We start from the raw sequence: 27,878 nt of genomic DNA, 5'->3' as shown, positions 1-27,878 counted from the left end.
CCTTCATTCAGTTTCTTCATTTTATTTCCTAAGATGTGAAGACTTCTCCTCAGATTCATATGTGGAATCCATTAAATAGTCCAGCTTCGAGACTTCTCTGGGGTAAAGGTGCCTTTTGGGGTCTAAATTCCCTCTTCCCTTTGGGTCACCTGATGATTATTCGCTGTCCTGTATTTGTCCCAGACCATCACAGCCTTCCTCTGGCTGTTTCTGCTTCAGGAGAGGTCAGGGTTCCTAAAGGGATGTCTCAAATGATTCCGAATCAGTCCCATTTCCCCACCCCATACCCCCTTTTCTCTTGTCCATTAGACTGTTCTAGAAAGTAGCACTTTTCTGTCCTCAAGCAGCCAAGGAAGACATAAACCTATAACTGTTACACATTTATGTTATGTATTTGTTTGTAGATACAACTAACTGTCACGGAGATAGTATGTTCATGGCATAAAGAATGCTTTGGAATCAAGTAGCATAAATTGTTTGATTTTATCCAGGATGCGGGGATGTCTGGATGTTACCAATATCATCCGAGATGGGCCTCAATGTCGTATGTCAGTTTTCCCTAAAAACAAAGGAAAAACTAATGAAAATCCCTAAAAATAACTAGAATTCAAAATATATCCCATCCTGGGAGCAGACTATGCAGTTTTAGATAGACGTGCCCCCAGTTTTCTTCGTGATCGTAAAAAGACAACAGTTTCTTCCTGCAGCTGTTCCTGGTTTGTCCACGTTCATCATGCACGTCCCTCATCTTCTCATCTTTCACTGAAAATGTCAAGATGTCCAGGAGTTTCTGTGCACTTCCTCAGCTTCTGTGCATTCTAGTACAGTATCGCTGCGTTTTTATGGATTCCCTCCACCCTTGGTTTTATCATGATGAACTTGTCTTCTCAGCCGAGCCCTGTCCCTCGGCCTTGGCCCCCGTCCCCTCCCTGTGCATCTGCTCTGAGATGTCTTACTCCATCAATGTCTCCTACTTTCTTGTATCTTTATCTCTTTATCTTATCCGTTACACTCTCTTACACCTCTCAAATGCATATGCCTCTCCACACATTCTAACTCAAAATCAGCATCTTTTTCTCATCAGTCTTCACAAGTTTCTATATTCTCCTTTTGTGGACCACGAACACCATGACAGTAACCACCGCTGACAGTGATGAGTGATGTCTCAGTCGTTCAGTCCGCACGCTGCCACGGACTCCTCTCCATTCCTGGTCTTTCCGTATAATTGGACATTCTGGCCCGGCTCCTGTTGTTGGCTCTCTCTCAGCCTTGGACTTCTGTGTTCTTCTCCCTCTCGCTTGGCTTCATTTTCTTTCCCATCAGAGTTTACTTAGGATCAAACATAACCACACCCTCAAGCGTTTATTCTCTTTCTACTTTTCTGTCTCCCATAATCTCACTTTTTTCGGGGGCTACAAGTATCACCTTCACTCAGGTGACTTTCAAATCCAAAAGCCCTGTTGGCTATCATCACTGGGATGTTATGGAGGCATTTCAGACTCACTCTATATAAATCCCAATGTCATCCTAAACTTCATTTTCTGCTCCCACAACCCAATTTTTCAGCTCTGACTTCTGTTTATTAGGAATGTTGCTAATAACTTGTTCTCCAAGTTGCTTGGATTTAAAATCTGGATGTAATTTTGCCCCCTCTTAGTACTTCAGTGACTATTTCTAAATGCTTTCAAACCTTGAAATATTCTCTCAGTGAAAGCTTTCATATCTTTTCTCTCCTTGTAATATCCTGGCTCCCACTCTGTTTCACAGCCTACGAGCTGTGCCGTGTAAATGAGGAAGTTGTGAATTGCCCAGGGGTAAGGGTGATGCTCGCGTAGACTATGATGTGAAGAGTTTGGCAAACTCTGCAGACACCCATGAACCTTCCCAGTACACCCACAACACTGAACCACTGGGGTGATCCCCGGCAAGTCTTCCAACCTGTGGTCTTCTAGTTGAACTAAAGCACGCCACACCCCGTCTTCCGTAAAGTCTGGTGCCGGTCATAACATCATCCTCTTTGAGAGCCCTCAGTGGCTCTCTTAATCTTATTGAAGGAAGCATCAAGTCCTTAATATTGTAATGAATATCTTTGTCAAAATTGCCCCTCAGGGGGCGCCTGGGTGGCTCAGTGGGTTAATGCCTCTGCCTTTGGCTCGGGTCATGATCTCTGGGTCCTTGAATCGAGCCCCGCATCGGGCTCTCTGCTCAACGGGGAGCCTGCTTTCCCCACTCTCTCTCTGTCTGCCTCTCTGCCTACTTGGGATCTCTGTCTGTCAAATAAATAATAAAATCTTTCAAAAAAAAAAATGCCTCTAGGGGCACCTGGGTGGCTCAGTGGGTTAAGCCTCTGCCTTCAGCTCAGGTTATGATCCCGGGGTCTGGGGATCAAGTCCCGCATTGGGCTCTCTGCTCAGCAGGGAGCCTGCTTCCCTCTCTCTCTCTGCCTGCCTTTCTGCCTGCTTGTGATCTCTGTCTGTCAGGTAAATAAATAAAATCTTTAAAAAAAAAAAATGCCCCTGGGGCGCCTGGGTGGCTCAGTGGGTTAAGCCTCTGCCTTCGGCTCGGGTCATGATCTCAGGGTCCTGGGATCGAGCCCCACGTCGGTCTCTCTGCTCAGCGGGGAGCCTGCTTCCCCCTCTCTCTCTACTTGCCTCTCTATCTACTTGTGATCTCTCTATATATATCAAATAAATAAAATCTTTAAAAAAAAATGCCCCTAATTTCCAAGTGTGTATGTGTGCTTTGGAAACACAAGTTTTTTTTTTAATAGTGCCATTAATTAAGAATTGTTTACTATTTTAAATACAAATTGGTACTAATTTAAGCACAAACGGACCCTCTCAGTTATCTGAGTAAGTGTAACAATAACATAACAGAAGACAAAACCAGTCTCAGAAAGTTTGGGAACCGGTTCAGCTCCTCAGACTCTCAGTATCAGGAATTCATGACGTTTCCCTAGTTGAAAAAGCCTGTGTGTGTGTGTAATGTATCGATGTTAAAAAGAAATGCTCCGTGCCCAGGTTGAAGGTGGGAGGCAGGTTTTACCAGGTGCTACCACAACAGGGTTTCGCAGCAGGGGAGGGAGGCGGACCAGGCTCACGTGTGAACAGAGCCGGGAGGAGTGGAGGTTTGCAGCTGAGGCGCAGGGTGGGCTCCGTGGGTGGAAGGTACTAGGGACCGGGAAGGCCGGGGCGTTCTTGCCAGGCTGTGGCCGCAGGTGTCTTGCCCAAGGCAGCAGAGTGGTAAGGTGCGCAGGTGGTAGGGGACGGACAGATCAACCACGAAGGCGGGGAGTTTTGCTGGCAGAGCAGCAGAGTTCTTGCTAACACTGAGCTGAACTGGCCAAGGATGGAGCGAGGCTGAGGTCAGGGCCTGGATGGTGGGGAGGACCCCGAGGAGCCTCGGGCCAAGCAGAGAGTCTGCATGACCCTCGAGGCCGACAGCTCGGAGCTCAGCCCCCGGCGGTCCACAGTGTATGAAGAACGCAGCAGTCTGAGAAGCCAGGGTCTGTCTGCGCCACGTCGCAGGGACCCTTCAGCTCCCCGGTGTCGAGGGCCCCGTCACAGTCACTTCCGCCACCGAAACTTCCCTCCATGCCCTTGGGAGCCTGTGGCTCTCTCCTCGAGTCCCCTAGAGTACGAACACACTCAGTCCAACGGCATTTATTTTTATAGGCCGGGCCTGGATCTGCCGTACGTGCCCCCGGACTCGTCAGCTCTTCCGGGAAGTGTTCCGTGGCGGCCCTTGCCTTTGCCTTACCTGTCACCCCAGGTGCCACCATGTCTGCTGTGGAACTTCTCCGTCAGTCACGGCGAGAGCGGAGTGGGTCCAGGGTGTCAGACCTCCAGCTACTGTGTGCCGAGTCGCTTCAGGTCAGGGAAGAAGAAAGCTGTCCGGTCTTGGAGGTGGTTCTGTCCTGCGGCGCCTTGCCGACCTTCCCCTGTCCCCGCGGAGCGCGTCACGCCGTCCCCCGCCGCTGTGCCAGCAGGTGCTCTGCGGGTCCAAGGGGGCTCCTCAGGCACCCTTGAGCTCGCCGGTCCGGGTTTCTTGAGTGTGTGCCTCCCCTTTCCCACCCAGGGTGATTCTGAGAGTCCACTCTGTACGCCGTTGCTGTCTCCAGGCTGGAGTGGAGCATTTTGGGTTAAAACCGGCTCCTTAATGACGCCGCTTGATGCCGGCTTATGCTGGATAGTGGTTGTGTTTCTGTGAACTGATCGTTTCTGGAAGCCTGGGGTGCAGCCGTCCCACCTGCCGCCTCTGTCTCGTGGGCAGATTTACATATTTGACTAAATGCTGTTCACACTTGGATGGAATTTAAATTAATTATGCCTAGTTAAAGCTTATTTAAAAAGGCCCAGTTGCCTGGGGCTCTGGAAGAATTCCCACTCAATTCTCCAAGTTCAATCTCGATGACAAAAAAAGAAAGCATGAACTCCACGTGTCCTTACAAAACAGATTTCGTATGGTGACCCGGCAAAATTTGCCAATTTTCGAGCCAGAGTTAATGACGTGCCTTACTGACATTGGGCTGCATGGTAATTTGGTAAAATGAGTAAGCATTTAATGTTGGTTATTACAAATAATTACGGTTTTGGGGAATCTGGGTGGCTCAGTTAGGCATCTGCCCTTGGCTCAGGTCATGATCCCAGCGTCCTGGGACCGAGTCCCAGTCCTACTCCCTCTGCCCCCTACACCCCCCTGTTCTGTTGCTCTCTGTCTCAAATAAATAGATAAAATATTTTTATTTATTTTTTAAAAGATTTTATTTATTTATTTGACAGAGATCACAAGTAGGCAGAGAGGCAGGCAGGGAGAGAGGGGGAAGCAGGCTCCCTGCTGAGCAGAGAGTCCGATGCGGGACTCGATCCCAGGACCCTGGGATCATGACCTGAGCCAAAGGCAGAGGCTTAACCCACTGAGCTACCCAGGTGCCCCACCCCTAAAATATTTTTAAATAAATAAATAAAAATGGTTTTCCTACTCCCAGCTAGGTTATCTGAGGGTGGCTTATGGCAAAGGAGGAAATTAAGTCACTCCAAGACGGGTTGTGCTCCCAGTTTAAGCATGGAAAAGGAGAAGAGAGGCCCATGTGTTCCCCCGTCTAGCTCGTGATGTGGCGGGAGCCTGTTCTCCTGGTAAAGAGCTTTGGACCCGATGTGGCCGCAGCCTGAGCTGCCGAAATGGAACTTCACCTGTTTCCTTCTGCGGCAGGAATGCGCAGTAGATCGTCGCCCCGTGGTAGCACGTAGCCGTTGTTAGGAGGCACTAATAAACGCTGACGTCGTATAAACTATTCTGGGAGGCAGTTCACTCCATGCATAGTAAATTTTTTTATTAAGTGTTTTGACATTCCCTTCGTGCCATCTGTGAAGCTCATGGAAACCTGGAGTTGCTATGGAAACAGCTGCTGGGCGGGGCCCGTGGGAGAGAGCCCCACAACACACCCCGCGAGCTTTTCTGCTTCTCCTCTGTCTTGCTTTACCAGCTTCTGGGGCTGAGCCTGCCAGTGTTCTGGGGGTGAAGTTTCCAAAGTGCTTTGCAGGACTTATTTTTCTGTCACTGCTTGGGTGATTTAAAATTGAGTAAACACCATCAGGCCCCACTCACCTGTGCAGGGCCTCCTGATTCTGATTGCCGTTCCCTAAGTAGCACATATTGTTTGCACAGAAGACCGTTGCTTTGCCTTCGGGTAGTCGGTTCGGGGACAGCTGCAGCGAGCCCTCCCCTGCCCTCAGGTTCAGGTGCATTCTCCCTGCTTCCCCGGCCGCTCCAGGGAGCCTCGCGAGCTCCGTCTTCCGAGCTCCCCCGTCTGCTGAAGCGTCTGACTTCTGGGGGACCGCGTGCTGGGGACACCCGGGTTTCTTCTGCCGAGGTGGTAGCCCAGGGTCTCTCCGTGGTATCACCTTTCCTCTCCCCTGGCACGACGTAAGCCCCTCTCCGTGTGCATTTTAGAACGTTAGTGAGGGAACCCATGAACTCCGGAATTTCAGCCGCTTACCACAACGGGCAGTAATTTCTCAGCCACATCGGGTCCAAAGTGGGAGATGGTCTCGGCCGGAGGCAATGCTGTAGGCACCGAGGTCGAAAGTCAGGTTCTCCTGAGCTTGCAACCCTGTCTGCTTCCCCGTGTGGCTTCCAAGGTCGCCTAGTTTGCGTCCAGATCAGTCCGCTGAAGGGAAGGAGCAGGGGAAAGCCATGCGGGGGGTTCAGAAGCCAAACCAGCAGGTGGCACGCGACGGTCCTCAGGCTGGCCTTCCCGCTAGCGTTCAGGTGCATGGCTCCCTTCGCCTCCAAAGGAGGGCGCTGAGGCTGGTCCAGCTGCGCGCCCCCGACGAAGAGGAAGCAGGTTGGATGCACAGCTCGCCGGGCTCTCTTTACTCAGTGAAAGTTGGATTGCTACGTTGAGTAGAATAACAGCATATTTTAGTAAATTCATCTTTTCGTTCACTCAGATTAGCTGGTATTGTGCCTAGTTAACGATTCCAGAACGGTTCAGAATGTCTTGTACCTTCAGATTACACTAGAGTTTGTTGTATTTAATTTTTACTCTGCTCAGTCAGTCACCTCACGGAACATCACGAGAGTGCACAGGCTACATACAGCGGGCACCCCACAGCAGGGTCCCAGGAGGGCAGATGGAGGACTAGAGAGAGGAGAGCAGTGAAGGGAAGACCAGGGACAGGGGCACCTTTGGTTCCAGGTCACAGAGATCACGTCTGTGCTAGGTCTTCTGGTCGCACGTACAGGATTCCGTGTGAGCTCACACGAGGTAGAGTGAAATATATTGAAATGCTAGAACAATTCTCTCACTTTGTACCCACGTTATTATACTCTCTGCACCTGAGCTCACTTTGCTTTTGATTATATGTGGTACTGAATAGGTGTCCCAGACGTGAAGACCTTGCTGGAGGGTGTCCAAGTTGGTGAGGCAGATTGCAGTGGACATGGGTTGACCGGCATTAGCTAAGGGTCTTGGTCCAGTCTGCTGGGACAAGGAGGTCAGAATGACTGACTCATGCAGTAAAATGTTATTGACGTTCATTGTTATTCATTTATTTTATTCCATACTGTGAGCTAGGCGCTACTCTGTAAATAAGACGTAAACATGGCTATAGGGGCCCCTGTGCGGGGGGTGTCCTGTCTCTTAGTCAGAGGAGGACACTGGCTGAGCAGATCGGACCCCCAAAGATCAGAGCATGAAACTCACAGTTGTGTCGCCCAGTGTGTTTTGGGTACATGTGTCCCTTTCTGTGTGTAACATCGCCTTCTGATGTTGACAAGTCTGCAGAAATAGCTTCCCACGGGAAAAAAATCAGTTTAGAAGAATGAGAATCTAGCTGTGAAATGGACAAGTAGGAACAGGTAGTTTTAAAGACAAAAGCTTGTGAAACAAATTTGGCAAAAAAAAAAAAAAAGTATTTCTTTTAAGGTAATTCCTGTGGGCATTTCTTTTATGACTTCATGTTGGTAACATGGGGCTTGACTGTATGCCATTAAGCTTGTACCAGTGAAAAACTCGGAATTATGAAGTGGAAAAAATACGTGTGTGTGTGTGTATGAGATCGTGGGGAAAAGGTTACTGATTTTTCAGAAATGTTTTCAAACTGGTCTTAGGAAGACATTCTCAAACCACAGCCTTCTTTTAGAACAAACAACAACAAAAACACTTACGGTCTCCTTAAGGCATGCACCAGGTTAACTGACGTAAGACGAGATTGCTTTCTCAGAATCAGAAACTGTTGAGACATTTTGAGAATCTTCGTCTAACTCTGATCCCAAATCTGCATAGCAATGGGAACCCCCTTCACATGAACAGAATCGGCATTTCTGGATGAGGCGTGTGTCACTTCGTAAAGCGCACGGATTTACTGGTTTCACAGTAGGTCCCACGGAAAGTGCACTAGGAGTTGTCTACTTGACGAGAGGCAGCACTGGGCACTGGGACAGTAGAGGCAGGACGCACCAGCAGGGGCAAGGACGCAAACAGAGAAGCTGGAATTGCTTGAGAACAGCGGCAAATGTGCTTCTTGGGGGTCTCTGTAAGAAATAAACCACTCTGCCTGAAATCAGAGCCCAGTAATTCCTCCACTTCTTCCTTTCTGAAGAATTTCTTTTGTTACTTTTTCCCCCAGATTGAACCATGAGCTATAACAGAGTAGTGGAACGATAGGGATAAAGGGGTCTTAACTATGGATCTGAAGTTTCGCTGGTGCCACTTAAGGCCACGGAGTCACAACTAGGGAACCTGGAAACAAGCTCCAAGATTTCCGTAAAAGTCTTAACAATTGGGGACGAAGAACAACAGTGAGACCTTCGGTATGAACATGCACCATGGGTCCGGTGAGGTAATGATCATTTAGTATTTTTATTTTAAATCCTGTTAGTACTAAAAAAGAAATAGCATTTTCATATCATTTTGCATATGGTAAAATGGAATCTCAGAGAGTTTTAAAAATGTCTAAAATCCTTTACCTCACTCTGAGCTCGCTAATGGAATAGCCGTTAGCTGCATGTGACTATTTAAATTTAAATATAAATTAAATAGAATTAAAAATTCCAATTCTCGGTCACCTTCACATTTTGTGTGTTGAGTAATGCCATGGGCTGGGTGGCTGCGGTATCAGACCGCCCAGACTGAACATCTCCGTCATCTCAGAACATCCCCTCTGGCCAGCTCTTCTGGGTGCTGGAAGAGCCTGGATGCACGTGCCCATTGCCACAGACTCTGCTCTCCGTCCCCTTCCGTGATGCCCAGATAATACACCGATTCACAGAGGGAGTTCATATCCTGAGACGTTACTCTATTGAATCATCCTATTTCTATTCTTTTGGAAACTAACGAACGTAAAAATCAATCTCTTTTGACTATTTCTTTGACTATGAGTTATAGATGATTACAAAAGTATTAGGTTTTCTTTTTGCATCAAAGAGTTGTGTAGAGTAAGACACAAGAAGGAGATCTCATGGAGGTTGGAGTTTGAAATCGGGTTTCAGATATTACAGAGCACATGACGACATCTGCGTGCAGGCATGAAGGCAGTGACGCCCTACTAGCCCAGTTGTCGGTCCCCAGTCCTGGCAGGGAGAAGAACAAGGCCAGAGACGCCAAGGCCAGCTGGAGGAGCCCCAATGAGCTCTAGGACAGCAGAAGAGGCTGGAGCGTGGGGGAGAAAGGGCAGAGGGCGGGGAATGTGAGAGAAGGGGCTTCTGCCAGTTGTGTGGGGCCGTTGTGTTAGTTCAATGTGTCAACAAGACTGTGCCAGAGGTTCTCCAGGTAGACGGTAGAACGCTCTGTGTGTGTGTGTTTGTGTGCATGTGGGTTTGCAGGTGAGGTTAGCATGGGAATCCAGACCGTGAGAAGGCCGTCACCCTCTCTAGGACTGTCGGGCATGATCCGTTCTGGTCAACAGCCTGTGGAGAACACACGGGCAGGGGAAGCATCGATTTGCTGTCTGCCTGGCGTCTGCCCGTGGACATCAGTGCTCCTGGTTCTGGGGCCTTTGGGCTCACAGCCAGACTCGCACCACTGACCCCCAGCTCTCAGGCTCAAGGTTTTCCTGGGTCTCCAGGATGCAGACAGCGGGTCAGGACTTTCCTGGTGATACCTCTCTTTCTGTTTGTCTGTCCATCTCCTGCTGGTTCTGTTTCTCCTGGGATTCTGATACAGCATGCACGTCGCTTAGAAAATACTTGGCTTTGGTTGAGTGAGACAAGGCGACCCAGAAGCAGATCATTCCAAAGACAGAATGTGCTAAGTGGCGTTTTATTGGAACCTCATATTTTGACGAACACCTGACGTCTTCACAGGCGAGTCTCACAGTCTGTGTGAGCTTGTGTCTGTACTTCGACTAAATCACTCTTCTTTGGGATCCGTCATATTCCAAGCCAGCACTCATGACCGCACTTCAAGCAGGGGCCCCCGGGGAAGCGCACAGTGATCCTCCTTCGGCAGATGATGCTGTAAGGACTTCCAATCCGATTTTATCAGATGCTTCCCAGGAACCCGATCACTTGCGAGACACTTCACCCTTTCTGCCTTGGGGAGGGGGTGGGGGCGTCAGTCGGGGGTGCTGTGTGACCCTGGAAGTTTGCAGTCTGCTGGGAAAACACAAGCCAGGGCAGGCAAGTGGTGTTAGGGTTCCTCACACACCTGGTGGGGACGTCTGGGATGTGCCGTTCCTTAATAGACGTATTCATAGGGCCGTGCGTGATCCCAGCCCGTTCAGCTAGAGACGATGGCTTCAGAACATTCTCTCTCTTTAAGAAACAGAAGCAGACGCAGTAACGATGAGTTCTGAGTGTCATTTCCTTGATTCCCTGCTTCGAAGCCAAAGTCGTTCTTCAGCGCAGCTCAAAGACCTGTGCATCCACATCCCACTCACGTACGGGGACACTGAGCAGAGGCCTCTGGGGTCAGGCGTATGCCCAGTGTGAGACCTGCAGGTCTGCTTTTGAAGGAAAGTGACTGAAAATCACGGCCTATCAGTGCTTTTGAAACCTTTGCAGTTTGTATGATAGGCATCCAGTCTCCAGATGCTGGATTGCATCCTGGAGATCTTTGTCTCTCCCCTGCCACACACGGCATCCCGCGGTGGAGTCTTGGCTGCTCCTACCGATACTCTGTAAGAAGGAACCATGCACGTAGAGGAAAGCTTGAACCCACAGGCATTCTACTCAAACCGGTATCAGCTCACTATTCTAGACATGAATGTATGCTTAATTCTTTATTACACTGGACTTTATATTGTTTGGAATAATTCGGTATAAAATATGCTGAATCTGGGGATTACCAGCTCTAAACCGTTTCCAAATAGAGTACTAGATGTAGTCCCTGTCTTCCCACAGATGAATCACCGACGTGAAGTCAAGGAGCTAATTAAAAATGGGAAATCTGGGGGCGCCTGGGTGGCTCAGTGGATTAAGCTGCTGCCTTCAGCTCAGGTCATGATCTCAGGGTCCTGGGATGGAGCCCCGCATCGGGCTCTCTGCTCTGCAGGGAGCCTGCTTCCTCCTCTCTCTCTGCCTGCCTCTTTGCCTACTTGTGATCTCTCTCTCTGTCAAATAAATAAATAAAATCTTTAAAAAAAATGGGAAATCTGCTTCTTACAGAATACAGGGGCAGTAACAAAAAATGGGAATAGTAGGGGCACCTGGGTGGCTCAGTGGGTTGAGCCTCTCTGCCTTCGGCTCGGGTCATGGTCCCAGGGTCCTGGGATCAAGCCCCGCATCAGGCTCTCTGCTCAGCGGGGAGCCTGCTTCCACCTCTCTCTCTCTCTGCCTGCCTCTCTGCCTACTTGTGATCTCTGTCTGTTAAGTAAATAAATAAATCTTTAATAAAAAAATGGGAATAGTAAATTCTTTTACCCAAACTCAACTGACCTAAAAATAATTTTGCCTTTCATTATTTATCTAAATACATTTTACCAAATGTTCAGCTGATAATTATGTTTCTAATGATTAAGTCACTTAAAATTTAATCTAATTTGGGGGTGTTAATGTTTTTTAACTTATGTATTAATGATTATTTAAATTTGCCAATTTTAAAAAACTAAAGTTGTTTTTTTTTCTCAAACACTTGCTAACTTGTTGTGCATCAAACTGTATTTCCTATAATCACGGTGCTTTATGAGTACTGGGACTTGTAGAAGTCTTTTTCAGTGTGCTCATGGAAAAGGACTTGGAATCCTAATATCCTGTGAATTTCTGACCGGAAAGTGAGTCTGTATCAGAAGGTAATCGAGGTCATGCTGTGGTGATGATACAGTGTCTTACTGGCTTAAGATACCAGAGGTGTATTTTTAGTCATGCTACGTGAATGCCATAGGTCACTAGGGATTCTGTCCTCTGTTGTCCTCATCTGGGGACCTTGAGTGAGGGAAGCTCCCCTTACTGGGATTTGCTGGTGGTCACTGTTACACGAGAAGATGGGGAATTGTGCACTAGCTCTTGAAAGTATCTGCCTGAAAGAGGCACTCACTTTTTGCACAATTTCATTGGGCCACACAAAGCACGGGATTGTTTTTAACTTCTAGGCATAGAGAATTAATTGTATGTAGTTGTATCATGTGCCCAGAATGAAGAGAACCAGAAATATTTGCTGTAACCACATCTGTTTCAAGGTTCTTGAAAAAAGGACCAAGGGAAGAAAGGGAGGGAGGTCAGAGGGAGGAGGGAAAGAGAAGAAGGGGGGACAGAGGGATAGCAAGAGGGCAGGAGGGACATAGAGAGAGAAAAAAGAAAAACAGAAAAGGAAAGGGAAGAATGTCCTTCGACTCCTGACACCATGCATCTGCGTGTGTCTGCTTTAATAACAAGACATGTACACGTTAGTTTACACCTTTGTAAGGGGGTCAGGAATGGCTTCTGAAATGAGGTGACCTGTGAGCACTGTCTCGCAGAAGAGGAACAGGGATCTGCAGGAGAGAAGAGATGAAAGGGCTTCCAGGTCAGAGATGAGCTTAACTGAAGATGTAGAATCAATGAGGCCCACGATTCAGCACCTCGAGGCTCTGTGTTTACTTAGTTTTTAACTGACTGGGTGTGACAGCCTGGGTTGTTGGTCCTCAATTTTTCTTCCCCTTCATATCGCCTGTGGGATGGACATACAGTCCTGCCCTGTTGACTTATTTTAGACGTGACCACGTGACTTTTCTGGCCAATAGAATGAAGGTCTGATTGACAGGGTGCAGATTCTGAGTTTCGATGTGAGGAGGTGTCCCGGGTTTCCGTTTGCCTCCCGGCAGCATGCCCATGTCCAGACAGCTGCTTTCAGTCCAGCCTGGGCTGGTCAATGAGGCATGGGAAGGAGGCTCCCCCACCACGCATCAGACAAACAACAAATCTCACAGTCTGTAAATGGGCAATAGATACTTTTTATTATATTACCAACTTTTGTGGTGGTCGCTTTGTTACACAGCATTAGTGTATCAGCAGCTGACTTGTAAGAGTCGAAACTTAACCAGATGGAGCTGAGGGAAGAAGTTGATTTTTAAATTCAAATATTCCAACAAATTTGAAAATCAGCCATTTTATTTTTTTTTTTAAAGATTTTATTTATTTATTTGACACAGAGAGATCACAAGTAGGCAGAGAGGCAGACAGAGAGAGTGAGAGGGAAGCAGGCTCCCTGCTGAGCAGAGAGCCCGATGTGGGACTCGATCCCAGGACTCTGAGATCATGACCCGAGCCGAAAGCAGCAGCTTAAACCACTGAGCCACCCAGGCGCCCCGAAAATCAGCCATTTTAAATAAGAAAACGGGTGTGCAGTATCTGTTTTACTTACATATAATTGTGTGGGAGGAGCAGTGGGGGGTATGTCTTTGATCTCTTGAAGAAGAAAGTTCTGGACATGGGGGCTTTCTATTTGGAGTTCTACCCAGCTTCTGCTCAGTGGGGGAAGTGAGACCAGGAGGAATGTCTCTGTGCTAGCGTTCTACTTCCTGTGGCCAACCTGCCTGCCTAGCCCATTCAGGGGACATTAGCAGGTCAGTGACAGCTGGTAATTCTTTATGCTATAAATCAAACCTGAGCTGAATTCCTTCTGGGGCAAGTTTTGCATATGTGGGTACCACAGTCCTTGTTTTCAGTGCAGACTTGGAAATGGAATGTGATGGTCACAAACTTGGATCTGGAAGGAAACAAAGCTTGGGACTTGACCTGGAACTTGGAACTTACTAGCCGTGTTGCCTTAGATAAATTATTGAAGTTACTTAAACCTGAGTTTATGAGTGTTGCCATACAAAAACTGAGGATAATATGACCTATTGCACCTGGTTGTTCTTGGCTGATGCATGTAGAGGTATTTGGTGTAGTGCTGGGCACAAAGGATGAGTTCAGGGTGTGTCCTTGATGGAAATACCAATGTCGATGGCTTTCTGCTGGCCACTTTTGTGATCCTTTGAAGACAGAAAAGCAAGTATCTGTCCATGTTGTCATATTACAAATTCTACTAACCTTATGTTCCTTGGCTTTTGGTTAGCCTAAAGAAAAAACTGTCATGGGAATTTGTTCAAGTGCTTATTATTCTACTCTTGTACACAACAAAAGATCATTGTAACCTGTTTTAATCTCTAGTATTTCCACTGTACAATCACCTATTTGGCCAAAGTACAGAATTACAAGTATTTTTAATGAAAACATGAGATTAGAATAATTGAAAATTTCCTGGTACAATGATCTTTTATGTATTTATTTTTAATTTTCTTATTATTTTTTAAATGAATTCAGGTGTCATTAACATATAGTGTTACATCACTTTCAGGTGCCGCCTTTAAAAATAATATGAACACATTGTATTTTCCTGGTATGCCCCGATTTAAATCAAGTGGAGAGAATTTTTTTCTGACTCTTTCAAGAACATGATGCTTAACGGTTCTCTGCTCTTCACCCACATGAAGACCTCAGCATGTATTTTACAGGATAATACACAGATCATTGAAACTATTTTCACATTGTCATCTGGGCTCGTGGAGCAGTAAACTTTCGGGTTGCAAAATGTATCATCCTTTGAAACATCACCGGAGCATGCATCAGAGACTACATACATGCCGTCATGTAATTAGCTTCCCTCTTCCGGGGATGGTGTGTGTGCACGTGCCTCGTACGGTATTTGTACAAGATGCAAGGTGCTGTGTGCGGGGTCCTGTTCAGGGCGGGGGGTGGGGGGCTGTGAAGGTTACACTTACGGAGGAGACTTAGATTTCTAAAAGTGCATTAAATCAAAAGCAGAAAAAAAAAAAAAAAAGAACTTCCATTCGGCAAGGTTCTCTTGCTTGTAAGTACAACCTGCCTCTCACTTGCTTACGTCTCAAAGGGGACGTGCGGACCCTGGGGATGAGGAGCCTCAGAGATGCTGAGCGCCAGATTCAGGCACAGCTGCCTGCCCCGGGGACCTTCCGGTACTGATGTCCCGCTGTCCTCCAGTACCGCCCTCCTTTTTGTGGCTTCGTTTCCAGGAATACGCCGTGGGCGCGGTGGCTCCTGCCGCTGCAGGCCATCCCCTGCCTTTCCGTCGGTGATCTCAAACACGATTGCGTCCCGGTACACTGCTCTTACTTCTCACGTCTTGTGCGGCTCTGCGTGATCTTCCTGATCCCAACATGCCCTCTCCCCGTTAACTCATCTCTTACGAGCATTTGTTCAAGTCCTAGTTGAGATTTCACCTCCTCCAGGGAGCCTTCCCTGACCGTGCAGTATTTTATCTCCTACATGTGTGTGCCAATGATGCCGTCTCTTCAGCCTCTTCTGGCGCTTATTCTGTGACTGAGAATGTCTGCTTTTATTTCCGTCCCCTCAGCCTGAAACACGACGCCTGTCGGCGAGTAGGTGCTCAGTAGCAATACACTTTTCGAAATGCCCAATTCCTGTTTTCATGGAAAAATCTTTTTCTGTTAACAGTAGTTATCTGAAAAAAAAAACCAGTAATGTGTCTTTGATCCTCATAGGCATTTCTCTTCTGATGAAATCTGGAAGGAAAATATCTATACTTTAATAATTTGTAAGCTGCCTCTCCTCCCTCCCCCTCTTTCTGCGCCCCCAAGCCCCTGTCTGTTGTGTTGGCTTGCAGACGCTTTGCTCCCATCAAAAGAGTCAGTGTGGTGTGGGAATATTGATTCGTTTAAGCAGATTACGTCTGTCTGGAAAAAAATAACGGCATTCCTCTAAAATTGTATGTCAGGGAGATTGCTCAGAGAAACCGATAGAATAGAAAAGAGCAAGGACTGTACTGTAATAGGTACTAAATATTTATATTATTATTAGCGGTAACTTATTCTCTGCCTTCCCTTCCATTCTCCCTCCTCCTCCTCTTATATTCTCTCCTTGTCTCCTTCTTCCGTACCTCCATCTCTTCCTCCCCTATGTACTGTTTCTTGTCCTCTACTGCCACACTGCCTCCACCGCCCACTGCCACTCTCACCGCTGTCGTCACCATCATTACCACTGCCATCCCCATCCTCACCATCACCATCATCACCATCATCATCACCATCACCGTCTCATCACCATCACCATCATCTCCACCATCACCGTCACCATCATCATCATCATCACCATCACCATCATCACCGTCCTCACCATCACCATCACCATCACCATCCTCACCATCATCACCGTCATCACCGTCATCATCACCGTCACATCACCATAATCACCATCATCACCGTCACCATCATCATCATCATCACCACCTTCACCATCAGCATCACCACCATCATGTACATGTGGATAACTGAGGTCTCAGACTCAAGTGCCTGAACAGACCAGGCTGGAACATAAACGTGTGACATCTGTTCGGACGTGGTGTAAGGTTATAGATGTGACATTCTAAAATGAATACCCCTTCAGTCAAACTGCATTGCAGTCCCCGGGGCAGACTAAAACAAACAAATGCTTACAAACAGAAAAAAAAGAACAGTTGATCAAGCGAACATGTCGGGGTGTGTTCTGCCCCACTGATTGCCAGTTTGCTCCCTCTGATCCCCAGTTTACATGGCTGCCGGTGGAGGGTGAACGGACTACATGGCAGAAAGTTGAAGACCTGACCCCCTCCCATGGACTGCGGGTCCTCCAGAAGTGATACAGCACAATGACTGAAACACAGCCCTGGGACTGGAGATCATCATCATTGTTGTCCCCTGCCCCTGGCTCTAAGGTTGTGCTCAGGTCACATGACCTCTCTCTGCCGGTTTGCTCCTAGGTCCTAGTAAGAATCACATGAGATAGTAAGTGCAAAATGCTAGAATTTTGTCAGGTCTGAAGTAATACATGTGTCTCTGTTAGGCTCCACTTCTTGGGCTGTCCTGAAGAAATGGACCCAGATAGTTTCCAAGATACATTTTGGCTCTGATTCTTTATGCCCTAGAGAATTTTCACTCATGTACTGGCTTTAAACAAACTATTTTGAGAAAGCCTGAAAGGTGTTAATAGTTCCAGTTACAAAGAAGGAAATCAAGTCTTATAAATGTTAAGATTATTGACCTGAAAACACCTGGGTACGTAAGATGTTGATTCTTAACTTTTGACAGCAGATGCTGTGATTTGTGATTTGTAAGCATGATTGTCGATAGCTTCGAGTCTAGGCGTTCATTCTCCCGCTGCCTGGAAGTGCTGTTGGTGGCAGGTCTCAGCTGAGTCTTTCTCCAGGATTGCCATCCACGGTAGGGAGTCCCCGCACAGAGTCCTGCCCTGTCCTGTAGTAGCCTGTACCCGATGTCTTGGACCACGTGGAGGTAGAAGGGCCGGCTCTCCTTCCTCAGTCTGGAAGGATTCTACAAGGTTTTTGTGGCTCCAGAGATTTCCATGGATTCCAAGAAGGCCGCCATGGTGCCAACAGCTCAGTTCAGCCCCTGCCTCTGCTGTGCACTGTTTTCTGTACCCTCTCTGGGGCCAGTCCAGTCAGCTGTGGGCACAGAAATCACCATTGCAGGGATTGTGTTCTCTGGAAATCCAACCGTCAACACTTTGGAATCCTCGTAAAGAATAAAGACGAGAAAGCAGGTACAGAAACAGAGCAAAGTAGGGATAGCTTGACATTTAATATTTTTATATCCTCATCAAAGTCAAGTCCCATTTCAGGACCAGACTTTTAAATTTTATTTACAATCATAAAAGTGACTATATTTCCAATCTTAAAACACAATGCCTAACTTTTATGGAGAAAGGATGAATTGAAGTCCACTGGATTTCAAGACTTTTTGAAATTACTAATTCAGGTGTTGCTTATACTGAGAATGGGCCAACCCGGGTGTCAACCCCAATAGTGGGTATATTTTTCTCCTGCTTAAATTAGAGTTGACATTTGGAGTATTTATAAAAATCCTCAAGCAGTAGTTGTAGCCTTGGGAAGGAAAAAAAAAACAACAACTATCTGCACATTTCTAATCTATACAATGACTAGGGAAATCACTCTTTATTTCAGGAAGAAAGTGGACCATCAGTCAGACAATTTCTGCTCTGTCTAGTCTAGATTTTGAATAATCCCAGGGAAGGAGTACTCGATTTTTGCTAAGTATTTGTGGCAGTTCAGGGACATTTAAATTCAAAGGAGTATAAAGGAGTGAAGTCACTTCATTGTTGCTTCTAACGGGAAAGGAATTCAATATAATACCAAGCAAACTTTCAAGATGTGGAATCAACATGCGGAATGCGTCTATTTCACTCTCGATGCTGATATCCAGGGTCTGATTTGGACCTAAGGTTTAGCTGTTTAGAATTATTTAGTCCTTCTTTGAAATGCGTGGTCTGTGCCTTTCAAGTTAGATGTTATTTACTTTTCTTCAGTGTTTGATTGACAACAGTACGTTGTCATAGTGATCTTTATGTGTATTTGTGGTAACCCTTGAGTGGTCCCTAATAGGTAATGGCAGGTTTTTTCATGGAACCTCATGTAAATATGAAATCCGAACGGGCAGGGCATGGTAGTGCCCTGTGTCATCTGTGTGTCATCTGTGGCGAGCGTGGGCTGCCCGGCGCCAACAGCAGCTCATTTCTTCACGGTTCTGCGGTCCGGGGGTCCACAGGGTTGGTTAGATCCTTGCCTTGCAAATGGTCACCTTGCACGGTCTTCACGCAGTGGCCCCCCAGTCTGGGTCCTGAGCTCTCTCTTGTAAGGATGCCCACGGGCTTGGATTAGGGCCCAGGCCTCTGCCCTCCTCTCGCCTTGATTACCTGCTTGAAGGCCTGATCGCGACATAGGTTGAGAGGTGCCAGGATCCCACGTCATGGAAGAGTTCGGGGGAGGCATGATTCCCTCCATAACACGGGGTAACGCACCGTCGAGCACCACGTCAGTCCCGTGGGTCTGAAGCCTGCGGGTTCTGTGCAACGAGGGGAACGGGACGCGCTGCTTTCCCCTGCTGCTCCCCGGGCTGGGCGCCCTCACCTGTGCCCTCGTGGGCGTGAGGCGCTTGGACACGCCGGGCTCCCGCACCAGCAGCAGCTCTTTGAGAGCAGAAAGTTCGGGGAGGTCTGACCTGGCCCGGAAGCCTTGGGCGGGACGCGGACCTCCGTGCAGGACCAGCTCGGTGGGGGAGGACGTGGCAGGAGCGGGTGCTGGTGTGGGCAGCGCCGCGGAGGCGCGTGGGCCGTGGGCGGTGCGGAGGGTGGAGGAGCGCGCCCGGCCGGCGGGACGAGCAGGTCATCCAGCAGGAGGAGCGCGCGCTGCGACGGCGACACCCGCAAAGCCCCGCAGACGGCACAGGGTGAGGCCTGAGCCCGTCGGGGTGTGGACAAGCTGCGCGGGTGGCGCGGGGCCGAGCTCAGCCGTGGCACCCCACGGAGGGTGCTGGAAGGACGAGTGACCCGGCGCCGGCTGCGCCCCGAGGACTCCCAGAACATTCCGACGTGACTGCGAGGAGGTCAGGCACTGAGGTGGGGAATTCTGAAGTAAGGCTCCCGTTTTGGAGGGGGGTCGGGTCAACCTTTCAGCATCCGACAGCTGCCGTCGCAGTGGAAGAACCGGGTAGACAGTGGGGTCCGGCCTGCGGGGCGTGGACCGGAGGTGCGCGAGGCGGGGGGTCGTCCCTGCGTGGAGCCCGGGCCGGGGGCTCCCGACGAGCGGGGTGTGGGGGGTCTGCGTCCTGTAAGACCCCGGCGACGGCCCGCAGACGGGGGAGGCTGGCGCGATGCTGAGGGGTCCTACAAGCGGCCCTACTGCTGCAGGGAAGGAGCGCTCGGGGGTGTCCGCGGCGGCCACTTGTCAACGCGGCGGTTGGAAGGGACGGTTCCAGCCGAATCCTGAACCCGGTGTGGACGCGGACGTGGGATCGCTCACGAGGGGCGGGTAACAGCAGCAGCGCGGGGAAACGGGAATCCCAGTGAAGGTTTCTCCGGCAGGACCGGCTCCTGCGTCGGTGGTGGCGGTCCCTCGGCGCGTCCGCACGGCTCCAGGAGCAGCGGCAGCGTCTGGCCTGTCGCACCGCCCGCGCGCGTGTCTCGGCTTCTAGCACCGTCTGCGCTCCTGGGTGCTCCGGGGCCGCGCGTGTCTTGTCTTCTCGCAAGCCCTAAGGCCTTCGGGGACGCTCCTGGCAGCGATTCTCTCAAGAAATCAGTGCGGGGTTTTTCTTTTGTTTTGTTTTGTTTTGTTCTGTTTTTTCCTTGCACATAGTAGTTCTAAGCATGAACTTTCTTAAACTTTAAATGTTTGAAAACTGCGACTAAACCAGGAATGAATTTGACCTGCTATAAGAGCATGAATTCGCCCACGCAGCATGTATATGCACAACAGAATACAAAGGCATTGAGACACTGGATGTTGGATCCCGGGGACGATCAAGAAGTTATCTGAGCAGCTCTTTTATTTTGCTGTAATTCAACAAATTCATAACAAGTTTATATATGTGTGTGTGTATATATATAGTATTTAAGTGGATTAAAATAATTAAGTCGTTAGAATAGTTCATGGCACAAAGGGCCTGCTCAGTAAATACTGGGCAGAGTTACTATTTTAATTACTATTTCATCCACATTCCCTTTTGCTCAGATATCTGCAGAGAAATATGAGTGCGAAAGCCCATAATGACCAAGTACCCATACAAATATTTCTATGTAATTCTGTATCTCGATGACTATTTTGAGTAGTAATAAGAAGCTGAGTTTCAAGAACTCAGATTTATGAAATTAAGTCTCTCTTTTCAAAGGTAGCACTTGCTTTATTTCACACAGAAAAATGATTATATTTTACACTATCAAGTTGAATAAATATCAAAAAATATCACCATTATTATGTATTATTACCATTATAGTTTTTGTGAATAGTTTTATTTACATGGAAGTTTGGGATTAATGCACCTTTGAATAAGTTCAGTTTTATTTATGGTCACACATTATGATGACGCATTCTTAATGCTTTGCCCACCCTCCAAAGCAATGACTTCCTTAATATCTACAGTGTTTAAGTACCCACATGTGGTTTCCAGAAAAAGGTGGGTATGTAGAGAAGTATACATGGACCTAAGAGATCCTTTTTTTTTTTTTTTTAAGATTTTATATATTTACTTGAAAGCAAGAAAGAGAGAGCAGGAGCAAGGGAAGGGGCAGGAGAGGGAGAAGCAGGCTCCCCGCTGAGCAGGGAGTCTAATGTGGGACTCGATCCCAGGACCCCGGGATCATGACCTGAGCTGAAGGCAGAGGCTTCACCGACTGAGCCATCCAGGCGCCCGAGATTCTTCTTAAATAATTGATGACAGTACATTAGGGGCTGAGGCCTGGAATATTCTCTTTGGTGGCGGCTGTGAGGGGCAGCTGACTCCTCGTGAGCCAGAAAAGCCTCTGAGCCCGCTGGGGCTGCTGTTCCTCACCTTCCTCCAGCGTGCTCAGTCTTCCAGATTTGGCGGGAAGATGGTAGAGAAGCTGCTGGACATGGCCGGTACTGTCCCCGACAGCCGGGCCACTTCGCAGATTCCCGTCTTCGGTCAGCAGATTATGTCAAGAGAACGTGGCAGATTGCTCTCGTATGAATGGGCTGTGTAAGCCACATATTCGGTGTTCTCATTAATCTCATTAATGCGCGTTTATTAAAACATTCAGAGGTTTCATGAGGTCAGTGACTTGGGAATTTTTGCTAGTTTAAGTCATTTCCTCAAGGTATCTAGTGGAGCGGTTGTTATCATCAGATGGTATCATCCAAATCTGACTGTCAGTGGACAGGTCAGCCTGCTCGGGAGCCTGCCTGGTGCCCTTGCGACCGGTGGCCATTCTCCCAGGACACCGCAGGTTAGGTAAGAGCATAGCCCTGTCCTGCCTGGTCTGCTGCGCTGCTCCAGGAGAGAATGCTCAGAACAGTGTGTCTGTGCTTTCTGAATTTGGTCAATAAACACGAGCAGTCATTGACTCTACGCAGCTGACCTTGATCCTGGAGCATATATTGAAGGCGACACGTCCGGCAGACCAGGTCGGATGGCGGCAGGACTCCGGGAGTCCTTGTGCATCAGACCCGGCTGCAGCTGGCTCTGGCATGGGCCTTTCCTGTTCAGTGAGTCACACGCAAGGAACAGGAACTGAAGGACACAAACACTGTATTTATAGCACCTCGATACACGTGGTGAATGTGTACTTGGAAGTAACGACTGTGTGCAAATGGGTGCCCTCGAGTCCCGCAGCTGGGCATGCTCCGGGGGCTCGTCCCCCAGCAGAGACATCTGATGCTAACTAACCCTTAGGCAGTAACTTCTTTGGATCACAGGGAAACGTACCGTGTGTGTGTGTATATAACTGTTCCTTAACAAGAAGTTACTTTCCTTTTAGGAAGGATCTTCTGGAAGGAGAAAAACAAACATCTTACAGTTTTAGCTAGTGTTTGTTTAGGGTAAAAAGTAAGCAGTAGTGATTCCTCAACTATTCTCTTTTCTTTTTTTTAATTGTGTTATGTTAGTCACTATACAGTATATCATTAGTTTGTTTTTTTTTTTCAGTGTTCCAAGATTCATTGTTTAGGCACCACACCCTGTGCTCCATGCAATCTGTGCCCTCCACAATACCCACCACCAGGTCCTCCCAACACCCCACCCTCTCCCCTCCAAAACCCTGAGTTTCTTTCTCAGAGTCCACAGTCTGTCATGGTTCATCTCCCCCTCGCATTTCCCCCAATTCACTTCTCCTCTCCATCTCCCAATGTCCTCCATGTTATTCCTTATGCTCCACAAGTAAGTGAAACCATATGATACTTGACTCTCTCTGCTTGACTTATTTCGCTCAGCATAATCTCTTCCAGTCCCGTCCATGTTGCTACAGAAGTTGGGTATTCATCCTTTCTGATGGAGGCATAATACTCCATCGTGTATATGGACCACATCTTCCTTATCCATTCATCTGCTGAAGGGGATCTTGGATCTTTCCGCAGTCTGGCAGTTGTGGCCATTGCTGCTATGAACGTTGGGATACATGTGGCCCCTCTTTTTTACCACCTCTGTATCCTTGGAGTAAATACCCAGTAGTGCAATTGCAGGGTCATAGGGTAGCCCTATTTTTAATTTCTTAAGGAATCTCCACACTGTTTTCCAGAGTGGCTGCACCAACGTGCATTCCCACCAACAGTGTAAGAGGGTTCCTCTTTCTCCACATTCTCTCCATCCTCTTTTTGTTTACTGTCTTGTTGATTTTGGCCACTCTAAATGGTATAAGATGGTATCTCAATGCGGTTTTGATTTGAATCTCCCTGATGGCTAGTGATGAGGAACATTTTTTATGTGTCTTTAGCCATTGGAGAAGTGTCTGTTCATGTCTTCTGCCCATTTTTTGACATGATTATCTGTGTTTTGGGTGTTCCTCAACCATTCTTAACATGAGACCCACACCTGCATTGTATGAGGTTTTGTGGATAACGATTGACTTTCAATATTAAGACAACACACACAAAAAAGTGAGGTCTCAGCTATGCCATTTATCTGGGCTTGAGGGGGAAGTCCTAGGAATACCTCACCTTTCACCGCCATGGGATTGCACAAGACCCTTTCCCAAGCTCTCACAGGAGCTCCGTGAGGTGACCGCACACCCAACGGCCCGAGAGACAGTAGAGACCGAGGCAGTCCTACGTCGGCAGCAGGCGGCAAAGCCGAGCCAGGACTCAGAATCCAGCAGGCGGTTGTGGCTTCTTTCCTCCTCCCACATGTCTCCTCTGGATGGGATGCGAGCAGAGAAAGTGGGATCCCCAAAAGCAAAACTAGCTGCTGAGTGCTCTAACAGGATGCTGGGAAGCCAGGGACGGGAATGCACTGTATGTGAACTACGGGAAGAGAAACAGTCACTGATACCAAGAGAACTGGAGATTTGAATCTCCTTAAACGGCGGCATCAGGATAACACCTAACGCAGGGTCTGTGTAGACGAGGAAATGGCAGTTATGGTAACGACATGGATCTCTAGACTGACCTTGGTGTGTATCTATTTATAGTCACACGATTAAAATTCTAAGGAATCCATCAGGTCTGGTGTGATCACCTGGTGTTGTTTTAAGCTGCAGACGTTTTCAGAGGCAAGTAAATACTTTTGGGAGTGAATCATCCAGTGGCAAAATTACTCGCTGTGGCCTGGAGTCCTAGAGCTCTTCAGTGTTTATAAGTGGATCTTAAATGAAAGGAGCAAACAATGCCTGGCATTTCCGGGAAGCAATACTGCGTGTTTTCTCATCACATCATCTAGAAAATGCTACCTGCTGGAGTTCAACTCTGCCACCATGACTCTGTCAGGGCTTTCCTGCTTCTGTCCAGTCTGGGGGCAGCCTCTCTTGGAGGCTCTGGGAGAAGAAACATGCAGGTCAGCCACATTAGTGGCCTCAGAGTGATTTCATTGAACACAGATTCGTTTTCACGTTAACGAACATTCCTACACTTGTCACTTGTGTTGAGAACACGGGTTCCTTGCTCATAGAAGCCACTTAAAAATATTATCCTCGTGTGTTTATAATTAGAACAGAAGCCCTTCTGTCTGTGGCTTTGTGGGGATGATTGGGACCATGTGTATTTGGCTCCTGCTATGGGTGGAATGGTGCCCCCGCACCCCCACATTCCCATGTTCGTAGCTCGGAATGTCACTCTGTTGTAGAAGGAGGTGATGAAGGGAGAACCGGGCCAGCAGCATGCGCTCTAACGCAGCTGGTTGGTGTCTTTATGAGAAGAAGAAATTTGGACACAAAGAGACAGCAGGTGACAGTCGTGAAGAGGCAGCAAGGGGGGCCTATCCGTGAGCTGCGGACAGAACCCGGGAACAGATCCTTCCGTATGGCCCGTGGAAGAAGCCAGCCCTGTCCGCATCTTGACCTGGGACTTCCAGCCTCCAGAACTGTGAGAAAATAAATGTTCTGTTGCTTCAGCCCATCAGCTGGAAACACTTCATGGCGGCAGCTCTAGCTCTGGCCCCTTCCCAGAAGTCCTCAGCCTCCAGCACCGCGCCTGGCCCACTGGGGACGCTCCTGGCTCAGGGGATGCGGTTCCCCTGGAGGAAGCCGCCTCCTCTTCATCCACTCCAAAGCAAGTGAAACGTTCCCGCACAACCTCCCTTTGCTCTTCCAACAGAACAGCCTGGCGGAGTTTAAGGGCCCATTGGAGCAGCACGTGGACTTTTGAAGCCTGGAATTGACTGACAGAATTCCTGTTTTCTTCTTTGCCATTTACATGAATGAATTTTCAGGAGAGTTCTGTCTTCAGATATTGTTTTCTCCTCAAAATGTTTTTAGTGTGATGTCCACACCAGCGGCGGGGGAAGAAAACTGCAGAGATTGTACAGAGTAATGGGAACGTGACAAGCATAATAGATTTTTTTTCCTGTGGTTTTTATTTTTCTGTTTTGTGTCTCAGAATTTGGAAAGGACTTGGGGAAAAGAGAGAGAGTTTGGAATCTCAAACATGCTCCTCAGAAAAACAAGGTTCACCTCTTCACCTTTAGGCTTGTGGTGCATTCCCAGGAGAGGACATTCTTGTGTCCTATGAAGTAAGTTCCCGAGGTGGTTTCTGGAGAGTAAGAACTTCTATCTGGCATCTGGTGTAACGAATCATTCGAGCCACTTGAGAAAACTGGCAGCCTGACATTTAAAACGATGGCTTGAAATTTATATTTTGCCAACCACATTGATCTTTAAGACAAACTAGTGAGGATTTTTATAAATCTGAAAAACATAATTATCCAAGTGTGTTCCATTGTGATTGTACTTCTAGCGATTGTGACAGAAAAACAGAGGCTACACACGAAAAAAGAATTGCCGTCCTTTTTAGAGATTTGGCTACACATGCTACTTAGAGTTCACTAAGATCTTAAATTCTTTCTGCAGTTTTAGCCTCAGAGGCAAAGAGTTACCCTATTTATGTACAAAAAAATCAGAGCTCAAGGTCAGATGAAAATGAAGTCAGTGCTGAATGTTCCTCAGGAAAGACAGGGAGATGATGCCGTTTCCTTAGAACACAAGCCATCTGCACATCCCGCGCACTCCGAAAATGCATGCGTTCGCTCTTTTCTGTGACACTGAAGGAAAAAACCATGCATGATGTGGTCTGACACAAGACAGGATTCCTGGGGATGTACGGAACGTTCTGGAGTGCTGAGAAGCTATGTACTATCTATTGTTCCTTGTATTGGAGCCAGGAGTTAGCTTGTTAATCCAGAAGTTGTGTAAAGAAGAGATCATAAAATATCATCATACCAGTTAAAAACAACTTGAAGTATTTATTTATATGTAAATTTGCTGATCATTTATTGTAGAGATACGGCCGTCGCACAAAGTACGTATTCTTTGGTAATCAGCATTGTTGGTTTGGTATTAATTCCAATTAAAATGTGGGTCCTACAGTTTCCCCACCTGTGTAAAGTAATCTTAGGAATGCCATCATATTTTTAGTTCTTTTCTCCAATCTTAGCATAGTTTCCCCCAGATAAAATTTAGTGGCAATTTTTTTTTTTTAGCGTCTTGTCTTGAACCGTTCCATGCAGTGTCCTTGGTATTCCTGGGAATGATAGCTGTCTTCCTTTCTGCCTTCGTGGTCTCTCATTGACTCACAAGGACGAGTCAGCCGATGGGAGCCAGGAAAGAACTGAGGTGAACAGAGCAGAGTTGGGAGTTGGCACCCAAGAGATTAGGCCACTAGCTCTGAGCTTCCAGGACATTTGGGTCTCCGTGTTTGTTTTGTGGAAGACACGGAGAGCTTTCAGTAATCTAGACGGGAGTCACTGGAAGTCAGTTAAAGGTCACCTGTGAAGAGGTGGGGCTGCCTGAAGATGTCCCACTTCAGGGCACACTGATGGGGACACGGATGCGGATAAGCCACAGGAGGCTGGTGTCAAAAATTACAGCTGCATCGGGGCACCCGGGGGGCTCCGTCATGGAGTGTCTGGCTTCGGCTCAGGTCATGATCCCAGGGTCCTGGAATTGAGCCTCACATCGGGCTCTCTGCTCAGTGGGAAGCCTGCTGCTCCCTCTCCCACTGCCCTGCTTGTGTTCCCTCTCTCACTGTGTCTCTCTCTCTCGAATAAATAAATAAATAATCTTTTAAAAAATTACAACCATGTAGCTATGGAAGTTGCTCAAACACAAATGAAAATAAGTCTGTAGAAATAGCTGTTAGTGCTGCTCTAGATTAAAAACCTCTTTGCTTTTATATATGCTATTTAAAAATTAATAGCCTGTATTCAGCTGAATATGCTCAGTTGGATACATTTTTCCATACTTAAGATCATCCACTTTTACAGAAGCCTCTTCCTTCATTTGCTGAAATCTCAGCGGTCGTAGGCGTGTGTGGGTAAGTTTGGTCGCAGTGAGCTCCTCGCGGCTTTACACATTCTCTTCTTTCAGTCTCGGACTTAGGGCCAAGGAGACCCCAGGGCGTTCCTGGGTGCAGCTCCCCTGCTGGCTTCTGGGCGGCGGTTGTGTCCTACCCTCCCTGGTCTCTCATCACTTCTCCGCGCCACCTCCATTAATTAACGAACATAAGCCACAAAGGAAGAAACGAACACAAGCTATAAAGTGAGTGAGATTCCAGTAGCAGGTCCGTTCACATTCACCTGTTCTCTTGGTGAATAAAGAAAATCCCCTTCAGTCAATTGAATTGTAATGGAAATGTTTGGTTTTTTTTTTTTTTAAAGAAAACTGGTGTATAAGAGAAGGTAATTGATACTAACCTAATTCACAAGACTTTTTTTTTGTGTTCTAGAAGGGACTCTGGTTGTCAGAATAATGGCCCCCAGAGGTGTTCACATCCACATTCCTGGCACCTCTGAATGTGGTCCAGAATCTGGCAAGGGGAGTGAGACTGTTTCTGGAATTCAGGCTCCTGGACATCAGATCTTAGGACGAGCGAGCACGCTTGATCGTCTCGGTGGGCCCCATGCACTCACAACAGATTTGTACTAACCATGATGTTTCCTGGTGGGTTTCTTTTTTCATTTTTCATTGTTTCA

Source organism: Meles meles, chromosome 8, assembly GCF_922984935.1.
Source record: "Meles meles chromosome 8, mMelMel3.1 paternal haplotype, whole genome shotgun sequence".
In the NCBI taxonomy this organism is placed as follows: Eukaryota; Metazoa; Chordata; class Mammalia; order Carnivora; family Mustelidae; genus Meles; species Meles meles.
This window is presented reverse-complemented; position numbering follows the sequence as displayed.